Source organism: Podarcis cretensis (assembly GCF_951804945.1).
Source record: "Podarcis cretensis genome assembly, chromosome: 8".
NCBI classification, from domain to species: Eukaryota; Metazoa; Chordata; class Lepidosauria; order Squamata; family Lacertidae; genus Podarcis; species Podarcis cretensis.
In genome coordinates, this window is record NC_137177.1 from 89,306,281 (window position 1) to 89,333,409 (window position 27,129).

Consider the following 27,129-nt stretch of genomic DNA (forward strand, 5'->3'; position numbering starts at 1 on the left):
TGGAAGAAGTTCAAGAAACGCCCACTGATGGATTCTGCCAGCGACTGAGACAGCCACGGGTGAGTGGCTGTCCAGACAGAATAGGGTTCAGCCAGGTAACTCAGCCAGGTGTGGCGACGACCTACGCACGAGCAACCCCTAGAACCATTACAGGGAGGTTTGGTTTGGCCCTGTTTGGTGCTGTGCCATCATTTCCTTTCGCAGCATCTCCTTCTTCTTCCTGGCTTAGTCTCAAGAGGAATCTCTTCCAATCAGGGATCAATGAAACGATGTCACTGTGCTACAAAGCCAATCAGCTTAGGCTGTGTGATGACACCACGGAAGGCAAGGGAAGGCAACTGGGTGAAGGACAAAGATGGGGAATGGAAACAAAAAAGAAAAAAGGAAAGCCTTTTTGAAAGGAGTATCAAAAATTGCTGAAAGGAGTTTACCAAAATGTTCACCAAAAACTCTGAATAATTTGAGATTAGCGCAAATCCTTATTGCAGACACCTGGGCTGCTTCCAGAACAATGGCTCCTAGGAACACCCAGTCCATTGCAAGCTGCAGGCAGAATAGCACTTGATTTCCCACACTGTAGAAGGTTTGGGTCCCATTTTTGTCATGTTCCGTCCACACCAGGTACACCTATCTACCTGGTGTGGACGGAACATGACAAAAATGGGACCCAAACCTTCTAACTGTACAGACACAGGTGATCTGGGTGGGGAACAGGAAGGTAGCTAAACTAAGCACACATTTACTATAACCTTTGCGGTGAATTCCATGTTATCCCTTGTTTCTTTTTCAAACGATATTTTAATTACCACTAAAATGCTTGTCTAGCTGTCTTTCCCCCCTGTTAATAAGACTTTTTAAATGTTGTGCAGTGACACTGTAATACTATTTTTTTAAAATAAAGAAAACCTAACACAGCCTTTCTTTACATTGTAGAGGTGACCGAAAAGGGTTATTCCCACATTTGTTTCAGAACACTGAAATGTTATAGCAGTCTAACGCCATATTTCAACCAGGGAAGCATCCCTAATTCTAACCCAGTTTTTAGAAAAATATTTTGAAGTGGTTTGGTCATGGAGGCTCCCAGCTTCTCTGTTTTCGTGGCCACCTCCTCCTCCTCCATCCAGCACTGCAGATGCTCCTGATGGAATATCCTTGGCGTGACGGAGACTCCCCTGACATTTTCAGAGTTCACACAACCCCATGCCGCCCCCAGACATTAATCACCATCTGCTCCAACACAGACAGATGTTCTCTGCCGATAACAGCACATTCCCCAGACCGTGGGTTGCCCAATTAATCCACAGATACGGATTAGCAATCGTTATGGTAAGTTCTGAGATGGTGCTCAAAGTCACGGGGGGGGGGGGGGGAAGAGCAGGAGACCTCAAATGGGTGAGTGTCAAGCGATGACTAACACGCTGGAGGGTTTGCTGCACACTTTGTTTTGGCTTGGAGAAGAAGCCTCTTGTGCATGTTAGCAGAGGGATGGGTAGAGTAAGGAGCAAGGCTCCACTGGGTCCTTCTCAGTCAAAGGCGAGATCCCACAGATGCCACCACCCTCTTTGCACAGAGGGCCAACTCTGAAGAACAACTCCCATCATGCTGTGCTGGCTGCAGCCTGCACCCCACAGGATTGAACCCTTGGTCAGAAAAGGAAGCGAAGAGACACAGTACCTCCTTATTCCCCCACCCATATGCCTTGTCTTCTTCTGTATACAGCAACCCAGTAGTTTGTTTCACAGATGTTTGTGTATAAAAAAGGCTTTTCTTTGAGCACACCTATTAAATGGCTCAGGGGTTCTTCAATATGGTGCCTTCCGAATGTTGCTGGACTCCAACTCCCAGCAGCCCCAGAGGCTCCCAAGATAAGCAGTTAGTCGGGATGATGGGAGTTGTAGTCCAATAACTCACTACCACGAAGGTAGATGTGGTATTAGTGGCACCGAAGATGTTTGTGGAATAATGTGTGTGTTTTGGGCTGCTCAATGTTGTTATAAATTTGTGGGATGCCAGGGGCACAGACCTCCCTAAATTCTTAGATTCGGTAAATGTCAGAAATGTTTGGGGTATTAAGGGAAGTTTCCAGACGCTGATTCTGGTAGTGTCAAAAAAGACAGGCCAAACCAGTTTTGAAGACCATTAGCAATCAACAAAGAGACCAGAGTTCTGGCCCATTAAGAATGATTGGCAAGGCAAATACGGCCAGTTGGCAGAGAGGTTGGAGCCCCCTCTCCCCAGTGAGTAGCAGAGGCAAAGGCCCAATGGTAGTAGACAAAGGGCAGGTTTAGGATTTCAATTTAGGCTTGGAGGCTGTTAGCAGCGAGGAGGAGAAGCAGGGGCAGGACTCCATGTGAGCTGCGGATGACAGGCTGGAAACAAAGAGTGACAGAGGATGGCTATTTGCTGTCCTTGGAGTCCCCCTTAAAGGGGAAGCCAGACCCACTTGGGATGTGAATGCTCTGAACTCTCTCCATCTAGACGCAGCTTGTAAATATGTGTAAATAAACCATACTTCATAAAGACACTGCAGTCTCCACTGTGCCTGATTTCTGAAACACAAACCTGGGTAAGTAGCGGGAACCCCTGAAGTCTCACCCTGCTCGGAGACAGAGGTTGCATGTAACAATATGATCGCTGTGAGGATTGAGAGCCAATCTCCTCCTACCTGCTCTGCAGATGGGAGGCCTCTGAATGCCAGATCAGGGCACTATTGTCCTGCTTGCGAGCTCTTCAGATGTTTCTAGTGTATCAGTGGAATCCTTCCTGGATGGGCCTGGAATTAAGCAAGGATCTTCTTTTCTTCTATTGAAAGTACTCAAGAGGGTGAAGAAATTCTGAGGCAAACATTCACATTCCAAATGTGAATTCAATCTTTTAAACGGAAATGTTACACTTGCTACCGGAATGGAGGAATTGGAATCGCTGGTGAGCTTTGAAACTTGGGTGAATCTTTGCAAACATTCATTTCAGGTCTTTGCTTAGGAAATGCCAGCAGGACGAATAATAAAAGAAAATAATTTTAAATGGCCTGTTGAGCTTTCCAAGGCCACAATTTTGCACAACTTGAGAGCTTCCTGGGCGGGGAAAGGCAGCTGTGTGGCAGCCGTCAGGTGCCCATCAGCAGAAAGCACAGAAGGGCCCCCAAACACAGCAGAGCTGGTTTATTGCCACAAGTTGAAATAAAGACACCTTACCATTGAAATAAGCTTTCTCCCCCATCAGATCTATTAAATCTGGAGTGTCCACTCACCTACATGCAGCAATGCCTGTCTGTAGCTCACCAGTAAAAGATATAAAGTTCGCTCTCTATCTTAGAAAACTTGTAGCCGAGCAGACTATGGGATTAGGCTGCCCTCTTCTGGCTACCATGTGTATTCCTGTTAATGTAGCATATGAACATTGCCTGCTACAGTCAAGTAAAAAGTAAAGGGACCCCTGACCATTAGGTCCAGTCGTGACCGTGGGGTTGTGGCGCTCATCTTGCTTTACTGGCCAAGGGAGCCGGCGTACAGCTTCCGGGTCATGTGGCCAGCATGACTAAGCCTCTTCTGGCGAACCAGAGCAGTGCACAGAAACACCGTTTACCTTCCCACCTGAGTGGTACCTATTTATCTACTGCACTTTGACGTGCTTTCGAACTGTTAGGTTGGCAGGAGCAGGGACCGAGCAACAGGAGCTCACCCCGCCGTGAGGATTCGAACCGCCGACCTTCTGATCAGCATGCACATGAAAGCTCATACCAAGAACTAACTTAGTTGGTCTTTAAGGTGCTACTGGAAGGAATTTTTTTATTTTGTTTTGACTATGGCAGACCAACACGGCTACCTATCTGTGACTGATTATCTCAACTGTTTGACTGACTCCTCTTAACAAATTCTCTCCATCTCTCACACCAGACTAGCCCAACCCACAGATTTATCCTCTCTGTCTCTTCTAACTCCAGACTGACTTCTCAACCCCACCCTAACTCTAACTCTTAACTCCTCCGCTTGGGTTCCCATTGGTTAGTCATTTTACAATTAGTTAACCCTTTCCTTATGAACCCAGTATGATGTCACACACCTAGGAGGGCAAACGCCACACTCTGTAATAAAGGAATAGAAAGAAAACCTACCCAAATGACACTGACATGAAAACCCCACGTATACACAAAGTATTAAAAGGCCTTCTCTCCCTGCTGCTGCTTCTTCCCCAACCTCATTCTGTATACAGTGGTGCCCCGCAAGATGAACGCCTCGCAAGACGGAAAACCCGCTAGACGAAAGGGTTTTCCGTTTTGGAGGTGCTTCGCAAAACGAATTTCCTATGGGCTTGCTTCGCAAGACGAAAATGTCTTGCGAGTTCCTGCGGGTTTTTTCCCCTCCCCCCCCTTTTTCTAAGCCGCTTATCCGCTTATCCGCTTATCCGCTAAAAGCTGCTAAGCCGCTAATAGCGCTAATCCGCTAAACTGTCAATGGGCTTGCTTCGCAAGACGAAAAAACCGCTAGACGAAGAGAATCGCGGAACGGATTCTTTTCGTCTTGCGAGGCACCACTGTACAACACTGATGTCTCACATGAAATGTAAAAGGACTCCACAAACTGAAAAAGAGACCATGCACATACTTTTGTAAACCAAGAAAATCTTTAATAAAATTAAACAAACAAACAACCAAATCTGCTCAAGACTCATTCCCATTAAAAGCTTTTCCTCTCCGGCTTTTAATGGGAATTTCCTATCAGTAACATCTACCAAGAGTCAACTGATAGCAGTTCTGATTTATGGGTTAATCATAAGCTAATGTGATTCCTTAATGGGATCTGGCAGCTTGCAAATGCTCAGCTTGAAGTTATAAAATGGTAACCATCCATTGTTAAGACAATTTCGGCAGACGGCATCCAGGAACTCATTGAATTAAGTTGGGTTCTCCAAGTGGGACTGAGAACATCGGCTGCTGCTCACATCCTGGAGAGTCAGTGTTCAAATGCCTCTCTGGGAAAGTGGGAATGATGCAGAACAGAGCAAGGGTGTTGTGTATTGAGTCAAAGGATTTTATATCTGTATTATTATTGTCTGTATTTGCATTAGGGTAAAGTAACTGCCAACGCAGGTGGCGCTGTGGGTTAAAGCCTCAGCGCCTAGGGCTTGCCGATCGAAAGGTCGGCGGTTCGAATCCCTGCGGCGGGGTGCGCTCCCGCTGCTCGGTCCCAGCGCCTGCCAACCTAGCAGTTCGAAAGCACCTCCGGGTGCAAGTAGATAAATAGGGACCACTTACCAGCGGGAAGGTAAACGGCGTTTCCGTGTGCGGCTCTGGTTCGCCAGATGCAGCTTTGTCACGCTGGCCACGTGACCCGGAAGTGTCTCCGGACAGCGCTGGCCCCTGGCCTCTTAAGTGAGATGGGCGCACAACCCCAGAGTCTGTCAAGACTGGCCCGTACGGGCAGGGGTACCTTTACCTTTTTAACTGCCTTTTGGTTCCAGAGGGTACAGCTACTATTGGTTCATTTAAGCTGCTGTATTTGGATCCTCTGTCTTATTGGTTTCCTCCAAAAGGCAGGACTGTGATTGCCTGATATTGTTCCCACCAAAATGTATCCTTTCTAGCTAGTTCCCTGTCCCTATAAATGTAGCTCTCCCCTCCTCAGGTCTCAGTCTTGTTGCTTTAATAAAGAAGTGTTACTAGAGAACTGTCTCCAGCATATTATGTCAAGAGAGCTGAAATCACAAACCCCACGTCACAACAAAGGGAATGGAAGAACTTCAGCCCTAGGTCAAAAGGATCAGTTCAGAGGCGAGAGCATTTAAGTTGTAGGCAAATCCTCACTGGTATCTCCAAGGAGGGCTGGAAGAGACCCCCACTATGCCACCTGAAGCCCTGGAGAGCAGCAGCCAGTCAGTGTAGAGGTGGTGTGGCATAGTGGTAAGAGCAATGTTTCTCAGACTTGGGTCCAGACAACAACTGGGGAGAAACAGTGGATCAGAATGTTGGTCTAGGGCCTGGGAGGCCGGGGTTCAGATTCCTATCTGGCCATGAAGCTCACTGGGTGACCTCGGACCAGTCACTCACTCTCAGCCAGACCCTCCCTTGCAGGGCTTTTGTGAAGAAAGAATGGGCAGGAGCGGCAGAGCCTAGGAAAAGGGACGGGCCGTCTGTCGTTCTCTCACTTTAGCCTGGGGGCTGATGCCGTAGCTGGTGAAGGCATCCTGCCAATGTGGCAGGCCCAGGTGGGTGATCAGGAGCCGGCAGTAAGCGGTGAAGGTTTTGGTGAGGAAATGCCAGTAGAGAGCTCAGTCCAGAAACCAGATCTCAGAATGCGGGGTGACAACTGGAAGAGAGAAGAGAGACTATTAGACCGCAGGATAAGAAGAACGGACCACCCAACCTTTCAAGGGGGTTGAATAAGGAACTCTGAGGCCTAGGGATGATGAACTGGGCCTTGGTGCTTTCTACAAAGGATAAAGGCGTTTCCAAGGGAAATTAATCCTCTGAGGCCCTTCTTTGGGTGCCTCCTCCACGAAAGGTCCAGAGGGTGGCCACACGAGCACGGGCCTTTTCTGCAATGGCCCCCTGCTTGTGGAAGGCCCTCTCTAGGAAGGCTCACCTGGCACTTTCGCTACCTATCTGTAGGTGCCAGGCGAAAATGTTCCTCTTCAACTCAGCCTTTGGCTGATTGACATCTGACAGCTTTCTAAATGTGTTGGGTGGGGGGTGTTTGTTTTTCTTCTTATTTTTATTATGCATTTTGTGTTTTTTATATTGCAGTTTTATGTGGTAAACCGCCCTGAGATTTGTGGATGAAGGACGGTATGCAAATTTTAATAGTAATAATGGGAATTGATGAAAGCCAGGCATAGCTTGCTTCAGGAATACTTCATCAAAGGCCATGATAGATAACAGCCTTTGTCAACCTGGTGCCCTCCAGATGTTTTGGACTACAAAGCATATCAGTCTCAGCCAGCACAACTGTATGGTGCTAGGAACAGTAGTCCAAAACATCTCCCACAAAGGCAAAAGCTAACTGGGGTTTGCAGACAGGGTCGATTAGTGCAGGCAGCTCTTGGGCTGCTGGTATCACACAACATACCTGACTTGGTGTTCCTGTACACAAGGCAGACCTTCCCATTCCCTCCGCACGGGTCCAGCTCAAACACCAGGCTCCGCAAGTCCAAGTGAGGTTTCTCCAGCTGCCCCGTTACCTTTGGGGAGAAAGAAAAGGCTGACCCAGGCTGAGATTTGGATGCAGGGCAAGGAAAACTCAAACCATGCAGTTTGGGAAGCTGGGCGTTGATGGGACTCGTGTATAAGGTCACGGAAACTTTTGGTGGGGCAGCAAGTGGGGGCGGAGAGGGGGACCGAGGTCTCTCATGGACAAAGGGGTGAGGTGGGGCAGTATCTCCTTCATCGTCGGTATCCTCCAAATCAGCATTGGGCAAGGCATAGACGGGCGACGCTCTGACTCAGTTTAGCTTGGAGATGCTGTTGATGGTCATGGAGCCAAGGGGCATCGGGTTGTCTGGGGAAAAGGCAGCCATTACTAGGTTGCTGGCATGGATGCCACAATTCTGTAGAAGCACCGAAGGCTCACAGAACATGGTGCCCTTTGGAGAAGAATCTCAGCTTGCTTGCTTACATGCTTTTTGCAAAAAGCAAGCTCCTAAACCGTCATGGCCACAAAGATGGGATTGGTAGCATGCTGCTGAAATAGGAATCTTTCTGCTGCTGAACAGCTCCTGTTTCATTGCCCCACCTCCCAAATTAAAGACAGAACACAATTTAAGCAGAGGAAATGGGTGTGTGGATGCAATTGTGATCAGATAAGAATGTATTTATTTCTTGTGCATTTCATAGCATTTATATATTGTTCAACAATGAGAAAAACCCTCAGAGCGGATATCAATAAAAATGATCAACAAAAAGTTAAAAAGAGCTATTTAAAATCATTCAGAAGTTATTTATTTGTATACTGCCCATCTGAAGATCCCTGGCTGGTTCACAGCACAAAAACACGCAAAATATTCAGTAGAAACAGGAACAAAAACAAATGAAACCAATAACACCCTCTCCATTAATTAAAATCAATGATAAGCTAAAAACCGGATTCAAACACATGCCATACTTCTTAGCATCTGGGTGGGCTTGCCTGAACAATAATGTTTTTAGCAGGCACCGAAAAAGAGTACAGCGAAGTCGCCTGCCTGTTGTGAATAAGCAGGGAGTTCCAAAGTGGGGCGCTGCTGCACTAAAATATTGATTTATTACATATGCAGAGTGAGTATTATGGGGTGTTTGTATGAGGTGTTTGTAGCGGTGTTGCTCTCAGCCTGGCCTCCCTCCCGGGGCTGTTGGGAGAGAGGGCAGGAAGCGCCATGGAATGAACAAGGGAGGGAAGAAAGGCTCTGGGCAGTTTCCATGCCAACCAGGGAGCTTCTCCAGGTCGGGCTTGGTGCGGCTGGAGCTGCTGAGGCTGCGCCTTCTCCTCCCTCTTCCTCCTCCTCCCTCCCGCATCAGCCTCTGACCACCTGCACCTGCACACCTGGGAGGAGGGAAAACAGCACCAGGTGGGGGCCTTTTGCCTCTTCTCGCCACCCGTAGCTCAGAAGCCGCGCCGCCGTGCCTTTTGGGAAATGCAGTCTTCCCTGTCATTCATTTCCGTTCTGTAGGTGGGGAGGACTAGAGAGCAGGCACTACGAGTCCCAGAAGGCAATGGGCGAGCCGGCTCCCACTCCTCCCTTTCTCGCCAATGGGAGGCGAGAGTCGGGCTTGGGGGCGGGGGGATGTTTGGAGTGGCAGGGGCAGTTGTTTCAAGATGGCGGATCTGGCTGTGGGAGCGGAAGGAGCCGCTCGCTGGAGCAAGGACCGTATCCTTCCCTCAGGAGGGAGGCGGCGGGAGGAGAAGGAAAGGCGTGGGGGCGGGGCTGTTTTGACGGCGGGGCGGTGATAAACGAGGGCAAAGGCTGACGTGGTTCCTGAGCATGTGCAGAGAGCCGCCCCGGTTGCCTCAGAAAACGAGCCCCGCTCGTTCCATGGGCTTTGTCCCCGAGTGCAGAGCCAGGCCCAGGGGCCACGGCTGAAGCCCCCACTCCCAGGGCGGGCTGACCCTGGTCCCGCTCTCTCCTGCCCCTCGCCCTCCTCGGCAAAGAGCGGCTTGGAAATATTGCTGCTTCAGATTCTAGTGCAAATGGTCCTGCCAATACGTTACATTCCGCAGAGCTCCTTCTACGCACAGCGTGGCCACCCTAATAGTCGCGCAGAACTGACACTTGAACTCGGGGCTTCCCGCCTTTCCCGTCAACTCTCTGAGCTTCTGCAGCTGATTTCAAGTTTTGTTTGTACAGTAGTTCCCTGTGGTGGAAGTTTTGCTAACTATGGTGGCTGCCCTTAGGATGAAGACAGGGCTGGTGGTGGGGAGACGTATATTGCACGGCCCTTGAGGGGTCCTCTGTATGATATTGTATGTCTCCATAGCCTCTCCCTTTCAGCCAGGGACCCCCGAGCCCGTCACCCTGCAAAACAGACCCAGAGCCTCTTCGTCACTCCCTCCTCGCGCCCTTTCGGCCCCAGAATGAGGCGTCCCACTTGCAACAGGAAAGACTGATGGTCCCTGCCACCAAGTGGACATACTTCTCTATGGAGCTAGAAAGGGAGGCTCCGACCTCCAGGCTCCCAGAGGCAAAGTTAGTAGGTTCTGGGAGGCCTCGTATTGCAGTTCTACAAAAGAAGGCCACCCTGCACTAGTTAGCTCGGTTGGTTAGAGCATGGTCTGATAATGCCAAGGTTGCAGGTTTGATCTTCGTAATGGCCACCTGCATTTTCTTGCATTTCAGGGGGTTGGACTAGATGACCCTTAGGATTTCTTCTAATTCTGCAGGTCTGTGATTCTAACATCTCGGGGGGGGGGGGCACACAGCTTGCATCTCCCGCTTAAAAGTGCTAAATGATCAGCTTACAATAACTCTATATGGTCATATTCTGGGTGCACGTTACTGTTGCTGCACTACTGATCTGCATTTACTACTCACCTGGACCCTGTGCCTTGGATTTCAACCTTTTTATTTGGCTAAGTACTAGTGCAGTGCAGAATAAAATGTTAACAAAGGCTTATAGCAATAGATAGAAATGGGGAGAGAGGAGGAAAAATAAATAGTACCTGAATAGGGAACAATGTATAAGGAGCAGTATATGCAAGTACTGTAATTGCATAAACGTGCTATTTTGTTTTCCATGTACTGTAATCATTATTTGCATTTACTGATGCTTACTGTCATTATCCACATACACTTTCTTCTTTCCCACGATATCCGTTTGGTATTAATATGTTCACATCCTTTTTGAACTAATTTGCATACATAGGTCTTCAGCTGATGTATTTAAACTAAATCTTTCCATATGGATTTTAGTTTTTTTGGTTGCCCCCCGGGGGGGGGGCAGAGTAAGAAGCTTCCTTTCAGCATCTAGAAGAGATGATGTGTGGAGAACAACTTATTGGATGTAACTTGCTGCCACTACTTGGCAATGGGCTGGTGGCCAACTTAATTGAATCTACTAATTGATAAATGCCTGCTACAGATATGCAGTGTGATGGGAGACTGGATGGTCCAACAGGGAAGGGTCCCATGGTATGGTCTTGGTGGGTGCAGTTTACCCACATTTCTCTCCTGATCCTCCAGATACCAGTACCTGCTTGTAAGAACCCAAGATAGCTTTTTCAAAAATGTGTGACTTTAAAGCTTAGTCTGTGTCCAAAATAAGAGTCTGAGGAGCATTCATTGAGTGTATAGCCTCCAGGAGTTGCTATTATAATAAAGGCTAATACAAATAAATGTGGCTCATTACCTCCGTGATTGAGCTAGTTACAGGGTCTTTAATAAAAGACAACCTTTTCATTCAGGTCTGTTTAAGAGTATTAACAAAGTGGATTTACAGAAATGTCTGTAGTCTCCCAGTCAGTGTTGTGCTGCGTCTCAACTTCAATTTTGATGCAGAAGAATTTTAAGACTAGCTCAATCATGGAGATAATATTTCCAGACTGTAAAACGTAGAATGGAACAAACCTTTTGCCTGTGCTTTCCTTGAATGAAATTGTATTCAGTTTCTGATGAAGAGCAGCCACCTGTCTATGTCCCAGGTATGATATTTGAATGGCTGCCAAATTTAGCTTGAATTGTTGGGTAGTGAATTGGGCCAGGACCTGATTCGGATTCACTCTGTGCATACGGCACATGCACCCTTGTCTCAGCGACTTTGTTTTTTTTTATATTAAATAATATTTATTACTTTTAAAACTTACAAAAAAGAAAGAGAAGAAAAAAGACAAAAAGAAAAAAAACAAGAAAGGGAAAAAACAATACAATACAATATATAAACAATACAAAACACAACATTGACACATTGACCTAAACAAAACAAAACAAAAACAATTTAAAAACATACATTATACCATTTCAATGCCTTATCTTTCATACCCTTGTTTCATCGACCTCCTCTCACCTCCCTTTTTGTATTCCACTTCTATTAATTGTTTCTGCAATTCCTTTCCATCTTTCTCTATTTTCTGTCATATAAGTATCTTAACTTATTTTTACCCTTATTTTCCATTAATACTATAATGCTTATTTATACTTAACTCCTTATAACATTTCTACTAAAGCCATAAGATTTCATTCCAACATTTTTCTAACACTCAGTAATTTTACAATATTTCTATTTCTGAAAATAAACTTTAAACTTTTTCCAATCTTCTTCCACCATCTCTTCTCCCTGGTCTCGTATACTGCCAGTCATTCGTCAATTCCATATAGTCCATCAACCTGGTGATCTTCTGTCCGAGGCTCTTAACTCTTTTCCAAGTCCCTTCTGCAGGTCTTCTTCATATTTATACATGCACTTTATTTTGTCTTCTACTGATCTTGTTCTTATTTTCCTTCCTTTGATACTGAAGAGCAGATCTCGGGGAAGCTCCAACCTAGCAATGCTTTTATTCCTTCTCGACAGGTCAACCAAATCTCCATGGTTGCATCTAAAATCCATAAGGTATTTCAGGACATGTTTCAAAATTCCTCCAAATCCAAAGGCCCCCACAGCTCCAATCTCCTCACGACCCAAGTCCAAATCCCAAAAGTCCGTAAATCCCTGCATGAAGGGATCTATCCAACTTTCCTTCTCCAGTCCAGGCAGGGCTCCGATCCTCAAAATCTGACTTTTTCTAAATTCAATCATAAAAGGCCTCAACTTATAGTCCTCAATTTGCCTCTGTAAGGCTGGGGCTCCCACTTGTATTACTTTAGGTTCAACAACAGCAACTTTCTCCTTCGCCTTCTTGACAATTTGCCCTGTCAAAGTAGATTCCTGTATCAGATCCTGAATAATTTCTGTATTGATGTTCACTTTTTGTCCCAAATTAGTCACTTTTTGTCCCAAGTTATCAATTTTAGTAGTCATAACATCTGTCTTCTTGTGGAGTTGTTCCAACGAGTGACTTATCTTGCATAATGCAATCACTAAAGCTTCTTCTGTCGACATTCTCAAATAGTCCAAGGTCAATCCCTGATTCTCACAGTCTCTTATCTTGCAGTTGGTTCCCCCAGCTCAGCTCTTATAACAGTTTCAAAGGCTCCCTCTAGAGGGAAACAGTTTCTATTTGTGTCAATCCTTTTAAGCACAGTTCAAACAGTAAATATAGTTTCAATTTTCAGTTACTTTTCCTCCTTTTTAAACGCAGAAGAGGACAATGGAAACAATATATTTCTCTTATTTAGCTAACTCAAAATGCGTTCTCTTCACAGCCAATGAACTTCAAAACGTCAATCTTACTGGCAGCCCCTTTCCAGGTTCAGAGCGGTGGTGATTTAATTTTCATCACTCTCTCCTGCAGGCTTGTGCGATCCGAAATTTCCCCCCTCTTCTCCTACTTCCAAGGGGGATTTAATAGTTTTAATCAATGGAAGTTTAATCCTTTGCGGAAGACTTTCCAAGACCTTAGCTTGCAGCGTCTTTGCTTCAATCTATTTACAAAAGGGGAAGGCGGACTTCCTGTTTGAAACCTTCCCATTTCGGTGCCAAATTAAGACATTTATAGATCTTTGGGGAGAGGGCTAGAAGTAAAAGAGCTCAAATGATAACTTAGGGATACAACCTTTTCAGGTCCTTTAGGAGGGCTGGAAAAATCATGGCATGCTTTTAGGCACCATCATCTCATTTTCACAGGTTGGCAGCCAGCCTTTAAGGTAAAGGTAAAGGTACCCCTGCCCATACGGGCCAGTCTTGACAGTCTCTAGGGTTGTGCGCTCATCTCACTTAAGAGGCCGGGGGCCAGCACTGTCCGCAGACACTTCCGGGTCACGTGGCCAGCGTGACAAGCTGCATCTGGTGAGCCAGCGCAGCACACGGAACGCTGTTTACCTTCCCGCTAGTAAGCGGTCCCTATTTATCTACTTGCACCCGGGGGTGCTTTCGAACTGCTAGGTTGGCAGGCGCTGGGACCGAGCGACAGGAGCGCACCCCGCCGCGGGGATTTGAACCGCCGACCTTTCGATCGGCAAGTCCTATGCGCTGAGGCTTTAACCCACAGCGCCACCCGCGTCCCTATAGAGCTAGAGAAATGGCTTAAAGCTGCTGTTTAGGAACATTCGATCTCTAGCTGCTCATATTTACATGTTTATTTGCTTACAGTTAGCCTTCTCCTTCATCATGGAGCCCAAGGTAGTGTACATGCACACGCGGTTCTCAGGCAGTCTCCCTACCCTGGGAGTATATGAGATCAAACTGTGAATAATGTCATTGTACGCGCTGACTTCCTGACAAGTTAGATCCGGGCTTTTGAGTTTCATTTGCCTGCCTAGCCAACTCCCAATTGGCTCTTCCTTACTCAGAAGTATCAGAGAAGGTGAGACAGAATTTTGTTGGCCTGCTTTGACTTGCTTTCATATTCTGACTGTTGTTACTGTTGTTAAAATACTGAAACAAACAAATTAGGTATAATGTAAACATGGTCTAGGATGGTGGCAGCGATGGCAGTCCAATTGAATGCAGACTTTTTCTGCCTCCCTTGCTCTCCTCTTATTCTCCCACAGCTGAAAAGTGGCTGTTTGTATCTGGCTTAGAAGCCTTTTTTTCTTACTTTTTTTGTGCCATCATTGTGGCATTCAAGGGGCAAAGATAAAGTAATTGTGTAGGCCTTGAAAAATCCTCCTTGTCCAGGCGTCTAAAAATCTTCTTTAGCATTTGTAACTGGCTAGATTAATACTTGCGAGCCTGGGGCCAAAATGGAGCAAGCAAGACCAGTTTCTGTCACAGTGCCCAAGGATTAAAAGCTTCTTTTAGGGAGTCAAAACTCTGGATACACCTCCATTATTGCCTGTTCTTGCAGCTGTGTATAGTGTTGTGACAGATGAGCTGCCTTTCAGCCTCAAATAGGAGGAGCAGGAAGCATAGCTGTCAACCTTCCCTTTCCCCCTGGGAAATTCCCTTATTCCAGCGCCATTTCCCGCTGCTTCCCGCTGCTATCCCGGATTGTTAGATATCCCGTAGACTGTTCCCGGGACAGGAGAGGCTGCTGATCCCTTATTTTCAAACCTGAAAGTTGACAGCTATGGCAGGAAGACATGCCTCCTTTTAACAAATCCCTTGCAGCTACCTGTTCATGCCCCCTCCGCCAATCAGGAAGGGCATGATTGCTTTTTAAAAAGCTGGTTTTAATTTTCAGGTCCCTGGCAAAGGAGGAATGAAGAGTGCTTCTCTGAAGGATTTATGTCCTGAAGACAAGAGGCGCATAGCAAACTTAATTAAGGAGCTTGAAAGGTGAGGATAAACTGTCTGATAATGCATCGGGTTTAGGATGAGACTCTCTTTCCAATTACTGTTATGAAATTGAAGCATTCATGTTTATTAAAAGCGTATTACCACTCCTTGCTGGCACAGGTATGATCAAATAGGACATGGAGCAGGTTTTGTTTGTTTGTTTGTTTAAGAAGAAGAGTTTGGATTTGATATCCCACTTTATCACTACCCGAAGGATTCTCAAAGCGGCTAACATTCTCCTTCCCTTCCTCCGCCACAACAAACACTCTGTGAGGTGAGTGGGGCTGAGAGACTTCAGAGAAGTATGACTAGCCCAAGGTCACCCAGCAGCTGCATGTGGAGGAGAGGAGACGCAAACCCGGTTCACCAGATTACAAGTCTACTGCTCTTAACCACTACACCACACTGGCTCTCAGGACATGGAGCAGTTGTCTACCTCTCTCTGTTGCAAGAGACTGCTGCTGCTGAAGGAAGGCCTTCAAAGGGTTTCCTACAAAATTTGTCCCCCTTGTGTCAGGGATGGCCTGGAAAATTGTGCCCTATCTCACTTTGCTGCTTCCCCCCCAAGCATCTACAAGTTCTTGCTTTGGACTGTGACATGCTAACATGGGGCCTGATGGACATGTGTGTTTGGAGACACTGTGAAACCAGCACCCATGTGATCCTGAGAGCACACTCCCTCCCAAAGGATCTTTAGCGGGAGTCAAACGGAGTGCTGTCCTTAGTGTGTGTATCTGAACCCTCCCAAACGAAAAGGTGGGTCCACATGGAAATAATATAAAAAATAAGGAATTTATTATAAAGGTAGTTTTAACAACAAAGTGCAGCAGCATACACTCACAATTCTAGGCACATGAAAAAGCAATATTCGAACTTTCTAAAATAAGCGTTCTCAATAAGGGCCCAAAGTAAACAGGGGGAAGTTAATTAGCAAGATAGTCACAAGTTAGTGCTGCTGAATCTGTGAGTGTGCAGGTGATTTGACCTGAGGTTGCCTGACTCATCCTGGAAGTGCCAGTGCTCTGTCTAGTTTGCATTTTCAGTTCTACAGGATTCCCAGTTGGTTGAAGGAACCGGGCACCAGAATCTTAAAGCAGAGGTTTCAGGATTTCAAAACCTGCCCCTGGTGCCCTTTTGCTTACTAATTATCCTAATGCCATTGTTGCAACCTAGCTTCCTGAGGAGGAGTGAATTGTTATGTATCCTCCTGACCTAGCTGGCAAGAAGGTCAGGGATAGAGACGACAGTTACAACGCTGAATGTAATCTTACAAGGCGGCAGGAGGGTCGTTTCCTATGGCCATCCACTTCAGCCAAACCTGTCTTTGGTTCACTCCTGAACACAAATTGGGGCAACAGCAGAAGCCTCGTTGCTGCTGTTTGTGTGGCTGTGACTTGCACTGCCCCTTTAATAATCCAGCTGCCTAGTACGGGTTTTGCAGGTGCACTCTAGATAGTCTCTGCTTTCTGCCCTCTGAGCTATGGTAAGAGGCTGGAAGATGTGCTGCTGCAATCGATTGAAGGATTAAACAAAGTGGGCTGTATGCTGGCTGTCTAGCAACCGGAAGCAGCGCTAATAAGCCTTGCACCTGCTTTTCCCTGTTCCTCAGCCAAGCCCACTGCCTACTTGAGTTATGCACCATTCATCTTTTTCCTAGTTTAAGCTCAACATGCACCAGTTCTCCTGAGGCCTTGAAGCTGGAGTCAGTTGGGGATAACATGTATTGTTATCCAAATTTGTCATTTTATATAGCATCATTCCTTTTTAATAACACTCCAATTAATAACATATCAAATCTTGCGACATCATAATACAAATAATAAAACCAATTATACATTGCAAATTATATTATTTAAAAAGACTTCCCATGTTCTGGCTGCTGGTCAGGAGAAAATCTTTTGTTTCTCGTTCCTGCACGCGAGTAGGAGCTGGATCGGGGCTGCTCAGCTGGGGAGGTGCAGGCTCTGTCACACTTTCCATTGAGGGGTTCACCGCTGGGGGCTCCTTTAAACTTCTCCCCTCAAAGGAGCCCCCATGCCAGTATCAGAGCCCCTGCACCACCTGAAGGCAGCCAAGCAGAATAGTTGCTGGGGTGGCGAATGTGGAGGCAGCCAGGCAGCTGCGTCTGAGAGCCCCTGAACTGCTGCTGAGGCAGCTGTTGGGCTGTCTCCGCATGGCCACCGATGCTCCTTTCAACTTCTCTGTTGAGGTGAATGCAGCCACGCACCCCTCAATGGAAAAGTGTGACGGAGCCTGCACCTCACCAGGAGAGGCCCCATCCAGCTCCTACTCCGTGCAAGCAGGAGAGGGGGCACTCAAAACGGAAGTGTGGCACGGAAAAAGGAAGTGTCACACTCAAAACAAACAGTTCAGATTCCAAAAAAAGTTCACAAACCGGAACACCTACTTCTGGGTTTGCAGCGTTCAAATTTCAAGTAGTTCGTGAACTAAGCTGTTCAAAAACCGAGGTACCACTGTATGTTAAACTATCCTAGTACCTAGAGTCACTTGAGAATTCTAAGACACTGGAAAAAACAGTGGTTTAAATCAGTGTATTTATGAGTCCTGATTCCAAATGGCATCCCATTGTATCCATGCATGGACAAAAACTGCTCCTTGGTCTCAGAAACCACCATGACATGCTGACAATAGCTAAAGAGTTGTCCAAATGCCTAGTGAACATACAACACCCTCCCAAAAAAACCCACTTTTATATGAATGAGGAACCAGTGATAACCAAGTTCAGTTTCCAATAATAATGGATTCCAAACAACAAATGTTGATCATGGAAAATCCATTATTCATGAGAGTGAAATTACCTGCCTCTCTGCTCTATAATTGGGTGCCTCAATATTTATAAGATCCCTTCTCCTTTTAGGATGAGGCAGTGAAGAGCATTTTTATGAAGGCGACAATTCTAATAAGCAAAGCGCTTCAAGGGGGAAGATGACATTTACTTACTATGAGGCAGGTACTTGGCTCCACTTTATGGGGGAAGATGACATCTTCCCCCATAAAGTGGAGCCGAGTACCTGCCTCATAGTAAGTAAATAATTTTTTTTTACAAAGCCCTCAGCATCTTCGGTCCAGGGTGCCTCAGGACCCTGTTCTACCTCCACAGCGGAAGGCAGCAGTGTTTCTGAAGATCAGTTGCTGGAAGCCACAGGTGGGAAGAGGGAGAGCTCTGTGCAGGTGAAAGATGGATCTTATTCCCAGATCCAGGAGGCCCACTCTTCTCCCATAGTTGTCAAGTGGGCTGGGCTGGAGAGAGAGCACAATTCAGGGCTTGGTGTGGTGGTGGCAGCGATGGGGTCTCCAGTTCTGACATGCTGTGTGCTTCCCCACAACAGGATATTATCGAAGAGGAGCCCCAGGGGGGCTTCTCAGTCACCGCCCTAAAGCAAGCCATGGAGACCATCACCCACCTGACATAAGTACGGTCACTGCCCCACGTATTCCTGGCACCACCCTTGCCATACCCTGAAATTGTACCCTGTACTTCCCCACAACAGGAAATTATTGAAGAGGAGCCCCTGGGGAGCTTCGCAGTTTCTCTGCTCCGGCAAGCCATGGACGCAGTCACCCACCTGACGTGAGTACGGGGAGGTACTTCTAGTACACTCTTCCCTAGGAGGACCCACTTGCCAGTTGCAAAGAAGGTGTCAAGTGGGCTGGGCTGGAGAGAGGGCACAGCTCAGGGCTTGGTGTGGTGGAGGCAGGGATGGGGTCTCCAGTTCTGACATGCTGTGTGCTTCCCCACAACAGGAAGTTATTGAAGAGGAGCCGCTGGCATCATTCGCAATCTTACACCAAGCGACGGAAACCATAATCCGCATGACGTAAGTACAGGGAGGTACTTCTAGTCTCCCTACAGCTTGTCACTGCCCCACCTATTCATGGCACCTCCCTTGCCATACCCTGAAATTGTACCCCTTGGCCAGACACAGTGCACATTTCCTCACCAGGTTTATGGACTGCTGGGTGCTGATCATTTCCTCCCCCCTTCTTTCTCTTTCCTCTTCAGTGCCCACTCCTCTCCCCTAGGAGGACCCACTTGCCAGTTGCAAAGAAGGTGTCAAGTGGGCTGGGCTGGAGAGAGAGCACAATTCAGGGCTTGGTGTGGTGGTGGCAGGGATGGGGTCTCCAGTTCTGACATGCTGTGTGCTTCCCCACAACAGGATAATATCGAAGAGGAGCCCCAGGGGGGCTTCTCAGTCACCGCCCTGAGGCAAGCAATGGAGGCTGTAATCCATCTGACGTAACTACGGTCACTGCCCCACGTATTCCTGGCACCTCCCTTGCCATACCCTGAAATTGTACCCTGTACTTCCCCTCAACAGGAAGTTATTGAAGAGGAGCCGCTGGGCTCATTCTCCGTTGCCATGCTCCAAAAAGCCATGGAGACCATCACCCACCTGACGTAAGTATGGGGAGGTACTTCTAGTTTCCCTACAGCTTGTCACTGCCCCACCTATTCCTGGCACCTCCCTTGCCATACCCTGAAATTCTACCCCTTGACCAGACACAGTGCACATTTCCTCACCAGGTTTATAGTTCATTCTCTTTCCTTTTCAGTGCCCACTCCTCTCTCCTAGGAGGACCCACTTGCCAATTGCAAAGAAGGTGTCAAGTGGGCTTGGCTGGAGAGAGAGCACAATTCAGGGTTTGGTGTGGTGGTGGCAGGGATGGGGTCTCCAGTTCTCTGACATGCGGCGTGCTTCCCCAAAACTCTTTCCTCTTCAGTGCCTTGAGACCACCTCTGAACTCCTTGCAGGCGTCTCCCAGGACCAGCCCAATACATTCTCCACCCACACTCCTCCCTGTAAGGAGGCATCTCTAAATCACAGCAGTCCTGACATATTAAAGTGCCCTCTTAACCTAGTGACAGAGTTGTCAAATTGTCTGAAGGCACATACACGGGTGGCCTCCTTGTCAGTGACCCTTTGTAGAGGTCACTTTGGTGACTGATCTTTGCATTTTGTTTTCTGGTGAAACTCTCAGCCCTGCTTTCCTACTGCCTGGTTCCATAATTATGCTCCACAGCTGCTGAATTGGCACTTTTTCTGCGAGCTTTGGATCATTTCCCCTCCCCCTCTTTCTCATTCCTCTTCAGTGCCTTGCAGCCACCTCTGAACGCACAGGTTAGATCGGAGCTGGTGGAGAAAAGCATCATGAAGGTCTTCTCTCTGCCCTCCCAGAAGCTGACGAAGCTGAGAGATGGGAGCCCCAGGCAACCAGCAGAGATGCAGGTAACTGGACCTTCTGCTTCTAGGGATCTGAACGGAGGGAAATGGCTTGTCAGTACAGCCTGGAACTGTGGCCAGATAAAAAAATCTGAGGGCAAAAGGCTGAGCCGTGTAAGCTACGAATAATGCTGCCAGAGATACTTGGCCCATCACAAGGATGTAACAACCAGAGACCCTGGGTGTATATTCTTGATTCTCTTGGTATGTGTGTCATTTAAAAAGGTGTTCCCTCACCTGGGTAATGAACAGGTGGTATAGAAATAAAGTCTCACCACAACCACCACCCCTGTGGCTCTTTCCCCAACTTCAAAGGATATCCTGCCTTCATTCTGGCTACGGGCTGCAAAACGGTTTTCATTCTTTGAAGAGAAATAGAGTTGAAGAATGCGTCCTTCTCCAGGTGTGCTGCCACTGGCCCCAGTCAGCATGGCCAACAGTCAGGAGTAGCTGGAGTCCAATAACCAGGCATGGGGACCCCGAGGTGCTCCAGAAGTAGAACAAAAGAGCATCTGCTTTGGATCCACAAGGTCCCAGGTTCAGTCCTCAGCATCTCCAGGTGGGGCTGGGAAAATACTCTGTCTGAAGCCCCAGAGGGCCAGCTGCCAATTATCATCTGTAGACGACACCAAGGTTGGAGGATCAATGGCTGGGCTTGGTCTAAGGATGCTCCCTGCATTCCATTGCTATGGCTGTGGTGAGGTGTAGGTTGTAGTATTGCATTTATCATATAAACACACAAATGACAGATCACAACATAAAAATACAAAATCAGAACACAAAATGCTTAATAAAACAAAAACAACTCAAGAGCCATTTAATAGCTAATTCTACTAATGTTTAAAAAAATTTTTAATGCCTTCTTTTTTCTATATCTTTATTTCTTATTTTGCTTATAAGCTGCCTTCAGTCCCTTTCAGGGAAAAAGGTAGGGTATAAAATAATAATAATAATAATAATAATAATAATAATAATGTAGTAAAACAAATAGCAGCAAACTTTCTCCTTTACAAAACAACCCCTTTTTGCAATTTGTCCCCTCTATGGTCCAGGCATGATTCATCAAACTAGTAGCCCAAGCTTTATGAATTTGCAAACCTGGATTAATGGTGGTTCTTCCATATGATGATGGTTATTTCTCTCCCGTAGCCATGGCTGGATTGACTCCTGAAAGACCTGTGAGCAGGAAAGAGCTGTACCAGCTTCCCGTTGAAGTACGTCTCTCAACATTGAACCTAGATGTGAGTAAGCAGGTGTCAAACTGACTTCTGGACCAAGGCTTAACCAGATCAGAATGCTAGTGAGATGGAAAGGCTTCAAGTATTGTTTGTGGTTGTTGTTGTGTTTGTTTTTTATTTTTGTTATTGAAAATTTAATAAAATTATTATATATCTATATAAATTTAGAACCTTTTCAACACAGACACATTATAGACACACATCTAAGCATGGGTATTTCTTAGATCCCAGCCCTTGTCTAGGCATTTGTGTCATTTCTCTGGTGACATAACAACTCAACCCTCTAATAACTCGTATAGGGTGATCCTACAGCACAGGGCCCCAGCCCCATAGCTGTACTCCTGCCAAGACAAAAGGAGCTCAACAAGGATGCAGCAGCAGTTCTCCTTCCACCTGCTGCATCCATTTTGTACACAAAGGGGAGACTTGGCCTTGAAGAAGGGTACTTCTTCAGCCAGCCTTACAAATGTCAAAAAGTTACTAGCCTGCAATAATTGTTTTGCCCCCTCCTCCAAAGTCAGCATGGAAACGCAGCAAAAAGGTGCCTTCTTCCATGAAGGATGGTGGAGGAGAGACACTCTGATAGTCCACTGTGTTTCTGTGATGACTGCGGATGAGACAAGACTACTCTTCCTTTACAGCTAGCCAAGAAATCAAGTGAGCTGGCTGCTCAGTCACCTGCATGAATTCCTGGTTGCCTGAGGCTACTAGGCAAGTCATCAAATACAAGGCATTCTTCAGTGATTTTAAAACCGATCCCTTTCACCTTTTGAGCCTTCAAACACATGGATGTCTCCATCCCCAGAGGTGCCACTTTAAATTGGCGAAGGCTAACAATACAATACTTTTCCCCCTCTGAGAGCTTGCCATTTCTTGCCAACAGAGGCCTGTGGCACAGATCACAAAGAATGAACAAAGGGTTTCTACCCCTTCTATGTGATGCCTCTTGAAGAGCATGACTGGGAGTTGTGGCTAGACATTACATGCCCTTCTGGGTTCAGCTACTCCTTTCAAATAAGTCTTCAAAAGCTAATAAACTTCTTCTTATCTTTGTGCTGCTGCCCAGGCACTTGTCCTGTACTTTTCCAGGCATCCATTGGGGCAGGAGCAGCAGCTGCAGGCACCTATGCCTTCACTTCCCCATTTTGACCTTTCAGCAGGTGTCTTGCTCAAAAATTCCTCTCTTTGGAAATTCCTAGAGGTTGAGCAGACAAGATCAGAAAAACGTCCAAGTTGTTCTTAAAAAGCACTTCCCAAACTGAAGCTTCCCCTCCCAAAAGAGGAAATGAAATGAAAGCAGCACCAAAGAAAGAAAGCTTAAGCAGCCCAGAAAAAAAAACTCTTAATGAAGAAAAACAAACCAGCCCAGACTTGAGAAGGCCCAAGGATAACCCTGCCCAACACCAAGAACCCTGCACCTTGGACTTACTCTTCCCATCCGGAGACAGGGGCCGAACGCTTGGTTGAAGAGTCCTGCAGGGTTACACCACAGACCAAAGATTAATAGTCTTTTTATAGACCCCCGTTATCACATCAGCTGCCTGACTATACTCAACACTTTTATAAGAAGCTCAATTATTTGTATACCAAACAGATTTTTAATGGCGCTGGAGGTACTTGATAAAGCTTTATAATTCCATGAGCAATTAGCCTATGCTCCTCCCTACCATTTCTTAGACAATCATGAAGTTGACAAGTCTTATTCCAAGCCATGTTTCAGTGGCTAGAACAGGATCAATCACAACACAGAACCAAAGACCAGGGAGAGGACCAGAGAGGAGGACAAGCGTAATTTTTGCTGCCTTGTTCCTAAACTCTTCAGAAGGCAATCAGAGCAAGTTTCCACACGTCTGTCATTCAGGGCTGGAACATCCTATCGTATGTAATTCACTACCTATCAATGTGGGCTGGCTGCTTTGGCATAACCCCAGCTTCTCTCTGGATTTGAAGGGCCCAGCCAGGACTCAAGGAGTGGGTGGGTGGCAACAATTAGCACAATACAAAGAGGCTGCAAGCTGATCAACCACTGCACCAGTACTTAGCCAAATAAAGAGGTTGAAATCCAAGGCACAGCGTCAGTAGTAAATGCAGGTCAGTAGTCACTGCTAAAGACCCGTTGGGCGGAGGACGTGCAGCAACAGTTACGTGCACCCGGAATATGACCACATGGAGTTAATCATAAGCTGCTCATCTAGCTCTTTTTAGCTGGAGATGCAAGATGTGTCCCCCCCCTCCCCCCAGAGATGTTAGAATCACAGACCTGCAGAATTAGATGGAATCCTAAAGGTCCTCTAGTCCAGCCCCCTGAAATGCAGGTGGCCGTTAGGAAGATCAAACCTGCAACCTTGGCATTGTCAGCACCACGCTCTAACCAACCGAGCTAACTAGTGCAGGGTGGCCTTCTTTTGTAGAAGTGCAATGCGAGGCCTCCCAGAACCTCCTAACTTTGCCTCTGGGAGCCTGGAGGTCGGAGCCTCCCTTTCTAGCTCCATGCAGAAGCAGGACCATTGGGGGGCAGGGACCGTCAGTCTTTCCTGTTGCGAGTGGGACGCCTCATTCTGGGGCCGAAAGGACGCGAGGAGGGAGCGGCGAAGAGGCTCTGGGTCTGTTTTGGAGGGTGACGGGCTCGGGGGTCCCTGGGTGAAAGGGAGAGGCTATGGAGACACACAAGATCCTACAGAGGACCCCTCAAGGGCCATGCAATGTACGTCTCCCCCCCCCCGTCTCCCCCCCCCCCCGTCTTCATCCCCAGGACGCGAGAGGCTCTGGCTCTGTTTCTCGGCTCCCGGGCTCGGGGGCAACAGCCGAGATCTGGAAGCAACGGCCAACTGCCAACGGCCCCCCGCCCTGCCACGCCCCCCGCGCCCGACTCTCGCCTCCCATTGGCTGAGAGGACCCGGGCTTCGCCCAGATACCGAGTCGGAAAAGCCGGCCAATGGGGAGGCCTCGGGGCGGGCGCGTGAGAAAGGAAAGAGGGGTTGGAGCCGGCTCGCCCACTGCCTTCTGGGACTCGTAGTGCCTGCCCTCTATTCTTCCCCCCAGAGAACGGAAATGAATGACAGGGAGGACTGCGTTTCCCAAAAGCCAACGCGGCGCGGCTTCTGAGCTACGTACGGGGGGCGAGAAGAGGCAAAAGTGCTGTTTTCCCTCCTCCCAGGTGTGCAGGTGCAGGTGGTCAGAGGCTGATGCGGGAGGGAGGAAGAGGGAGGAGAAGGCCCTGCGCAGCCTCAGCAGCTCCAGCCGCACCAAGCCCTGCCTGGAGAAGCTCCCTGGTTGGCATGGAAACTGCCCAGAGCCTTCCTTCCATGGCGCTTCATTCCATGGCGCTTCCTGCCCTCTCTCCCAACAGCCCCGGGAGGGAGGCCAGGCTGAGAGGCAGCGACTGCCAGCCCCCCCCCCCCGAGCCCTTCCTTTTTCATTCGCACAACAGCCCTGGAAGGTCAGCCAGAAGGAGAAGCCCGGGAAATGCTCCAAGGCTGCTTATTTGATGGCATTTATATCCCGCCTTTTTCTCCGAGGAGCCCAAGGTGGCACAGATGGCTCTCTCCCTCCTCCTTTAATCCCCACAACAACACCGAGGTAGGTTACTCTGGCAGGCACTGATTGACACACCCTTAATGGCCGAGTGGGGATTTGAACCCTGGTCTCCCAGGTCACAGTCCAGCACTCTAGCCACTGCACCACACTGCCTCTCCTTCGACTTTGCTATGGCAGAAAGTCCTGCCTGGAGCCTCCCATGTTTTGGACCTGACCTTTGGCACACTTGCCCCCCCCCTCCCAATTAGTTACCTTTGTTTGGAGGAAAAATATCTGCTACTTTCCCTTTTTCTTCTTTTTTAAAGGCTTGCCTTCTCCAAAGTGTACATGTGATCATCTCTTTTGCCCCTGGGATATTTCTAATCTAACATCCAGGCTTTTAAGGCAGAATTTCCTATTTGATCTAGGGACAGGCATAGGCATCCTGGCCCTCCATATGTTTTGGGACTACAACTCCTATGCTCCCTAGCTAACAGGACCAGTGGTCAGGGATGATGGGAGTTGTAGTTCCAAAACAGCTAGAAGGCAGAGTTTGGGGATGCCTGCTTTAAAATATGTGACATACTTTGTTCTTTGTCTCCTAAGAAAGGTGGGGGGACTTTGTTGCAACAGAATAAAGATCTGCCTTCAGCTCATTCATCTCTGACCCATAACGAACTTGGAGTCCCTTAAAAGGGGAGTTAGGCCATTAAAGATACACCCCTTAAGTCTGGTAACACTGTGCCAGGTGGGTCTGATGGGAGTTGTAGTCCAAAACATCTGAAGGGTTGGGGCAGAAGGCTGAGCTGAATGGTGGGCAACATTCCAGACTTTTCTGTGCTCTCCCTTCATCTCCAGAGGGCAAGGCGATCCTCAGATGACCCCGTGGTGGCAGTTAGGGGAGGGAGAGGAAAATCAGCTTTGCTCGGGAGCATTTTGTTCTTTGGACTACAACTCCCATCATCCTTTGATAATTGGCAATTTTGGCTGGAGCCGATAGGAGTTAGAAATCTGAAGGGCACTCGCTCGGCGGGTGTAGCGCGTGGATGCCCGGGGGGGGGGGGGACTTCCAGCGTCGATCTACTTGTGTACACGAAGAAGTATCTGAAGAAGCGTGCATGCACACGAAAGCTCATACCAATAACAAACATAGTTGGTCTTTAAGGTGCCACTGGAAGGATTTTTTGTTTTGTTTTGTTTACGCGAGAGTAAGCTCCCTTATACTCGAAGATTTTTACTTCCACATCACGGGTGACAGAGCTAACAGGGTGGGCATTTGTTTATTTTTGGCTCCCTAGGGCTTGCGTCGCAGCTGCCGCGAAAGGCACGGAGGAACTGGATGCGTCGCGTTGATTTAATGATAGACTGACGTCCGCACGTCCAGCTTCCGATTTCTTGGAAGCGAGAACTATCCGTAGGAGAAGCAAAATCACAAGGTTTTAAAGTCGCTGCTGTGGCTCCACGCATGCCCAGCCATAAGCAAAAGGCAACTACTAGAGTTCGTGCTCTTTCGAATAGGTGTTATTTCATGCGAGCTAGAACTTTCTAAAATGCAGCTCCGTGGAAATCAATGCGTCTTTCGGGCGCAACCGAGCACTGGATTTGGGCTGGGAGAATCTCGAGGCGAGCGCAATTTAAAGTGAGCCACGTCTGCGGCAACCTACCAAGTGTTCTGCATGGAGCGAGGAGTCGCTGGACCTAGGAAACTCTTAAAAGGAGAGTTCTCACATGCTTCTGCCAGTTTTAAAAGAGTGAGGAGGAATGAGCTGTCTTTCCCATTGGAATTTGAAGGTGCAAAGTTGTTTTTAAAACGTTTAGAAGGGACTTTTGAAAAACCATTCCCATAGCCCTCAAAATACGACCGGAATGGGAAAGAGCAGAACGTCTATTTTTATTTTTACATTTATATCCTGCCCTTCCTCCAGGGAGCTGAAGGTGGAATACACCGTTCTCCTCCTCTGCATTTTGACCTCCCAACAATCCTGTGAGGGAGGCTAGGCCGGGGGAGAGTGACTGGCCCAACGCCCCTCAGTGACAGCTTCAGGACCAAGCGACTGGGGATTTGAACCCCGGTATCTCCCAGCTCCTGCTCCGACCCTCGAACCGCTACACCAGTCTTTCCCAACTTCGTGCCTCCAGCTGTTTTTGGACTACAATTCCCATCATCCCTTGCCACTGGTCTTGCTAGTCAGGGATGATGGGAGTTGTAGTTCAAAAACAGCTGGAAGCACAAGGTTGGGAAACACTGCGCTACACCACACTGCCTCTCTCCCTTGCTGCTTCCCTCGGATGAACACGCTGCTGCTGCTGCTGCTGCTGCTCTCTGCCCCTTCCGCCCCGAGAGGGAGTTGTTAAA

At 47.7% G+C, this 27,129-nt stretch overlaps 2 long non-coding RNA genes and 1 pseudogene across 3 annotated transcripts; 1 reads left to right on the forward strand and 2 right to left on the reverse strand.

Moving 5' to 3' along the window:
- Positions 1–5,738: 5,738 nt before the first annotated feature.
- Positions 5,739–8,485, reverse strand: LOC307223431 (annotated as a pseudogene). The gene is made up of 3 exons (XR_013843866.1): positions 8,398–8,485; positions 7,065–7,436; positions 5,739–6,305 (listed from the first exon to the last, which is right to left on the reverse strand). The product of XR_013843866.1 is annotated as an uncharacterized misc_RNA (transcript).
- A 7,064-nt stretch (positions 8,486–15,549) lies between these two features.
- Positions 15,550–23,822, reverse strand: LOC307222669. The gene is made up of 6 exons (XR_013841832.1): positions 22,687–23,822; positions 21,196–21,254; positions 20,345–21,159; positions 19,182–20,052; positions 17,762–18,983; positions 15,550–17,708 (listed from the first exon to the last, which is right to left on the reverse strand). It is a non-coding gene; the product is annotated as an uncharacterized lncRNA (long non-coding RNA).
- LOC307222667 lies at positions 18,977–20,994 on the forward strand. The gene is made up of 3 exons (XR_013841830.1): positions 18,977–19,196; positions 19,890–20,025; positions 20,423–20,994. It is a non-coding gene; the product is annotated as an uncharacterized lncRNA (long non-coding RNA).
- Positions 23,823–27,129: the final 3,307 nt, after the last annotated feature.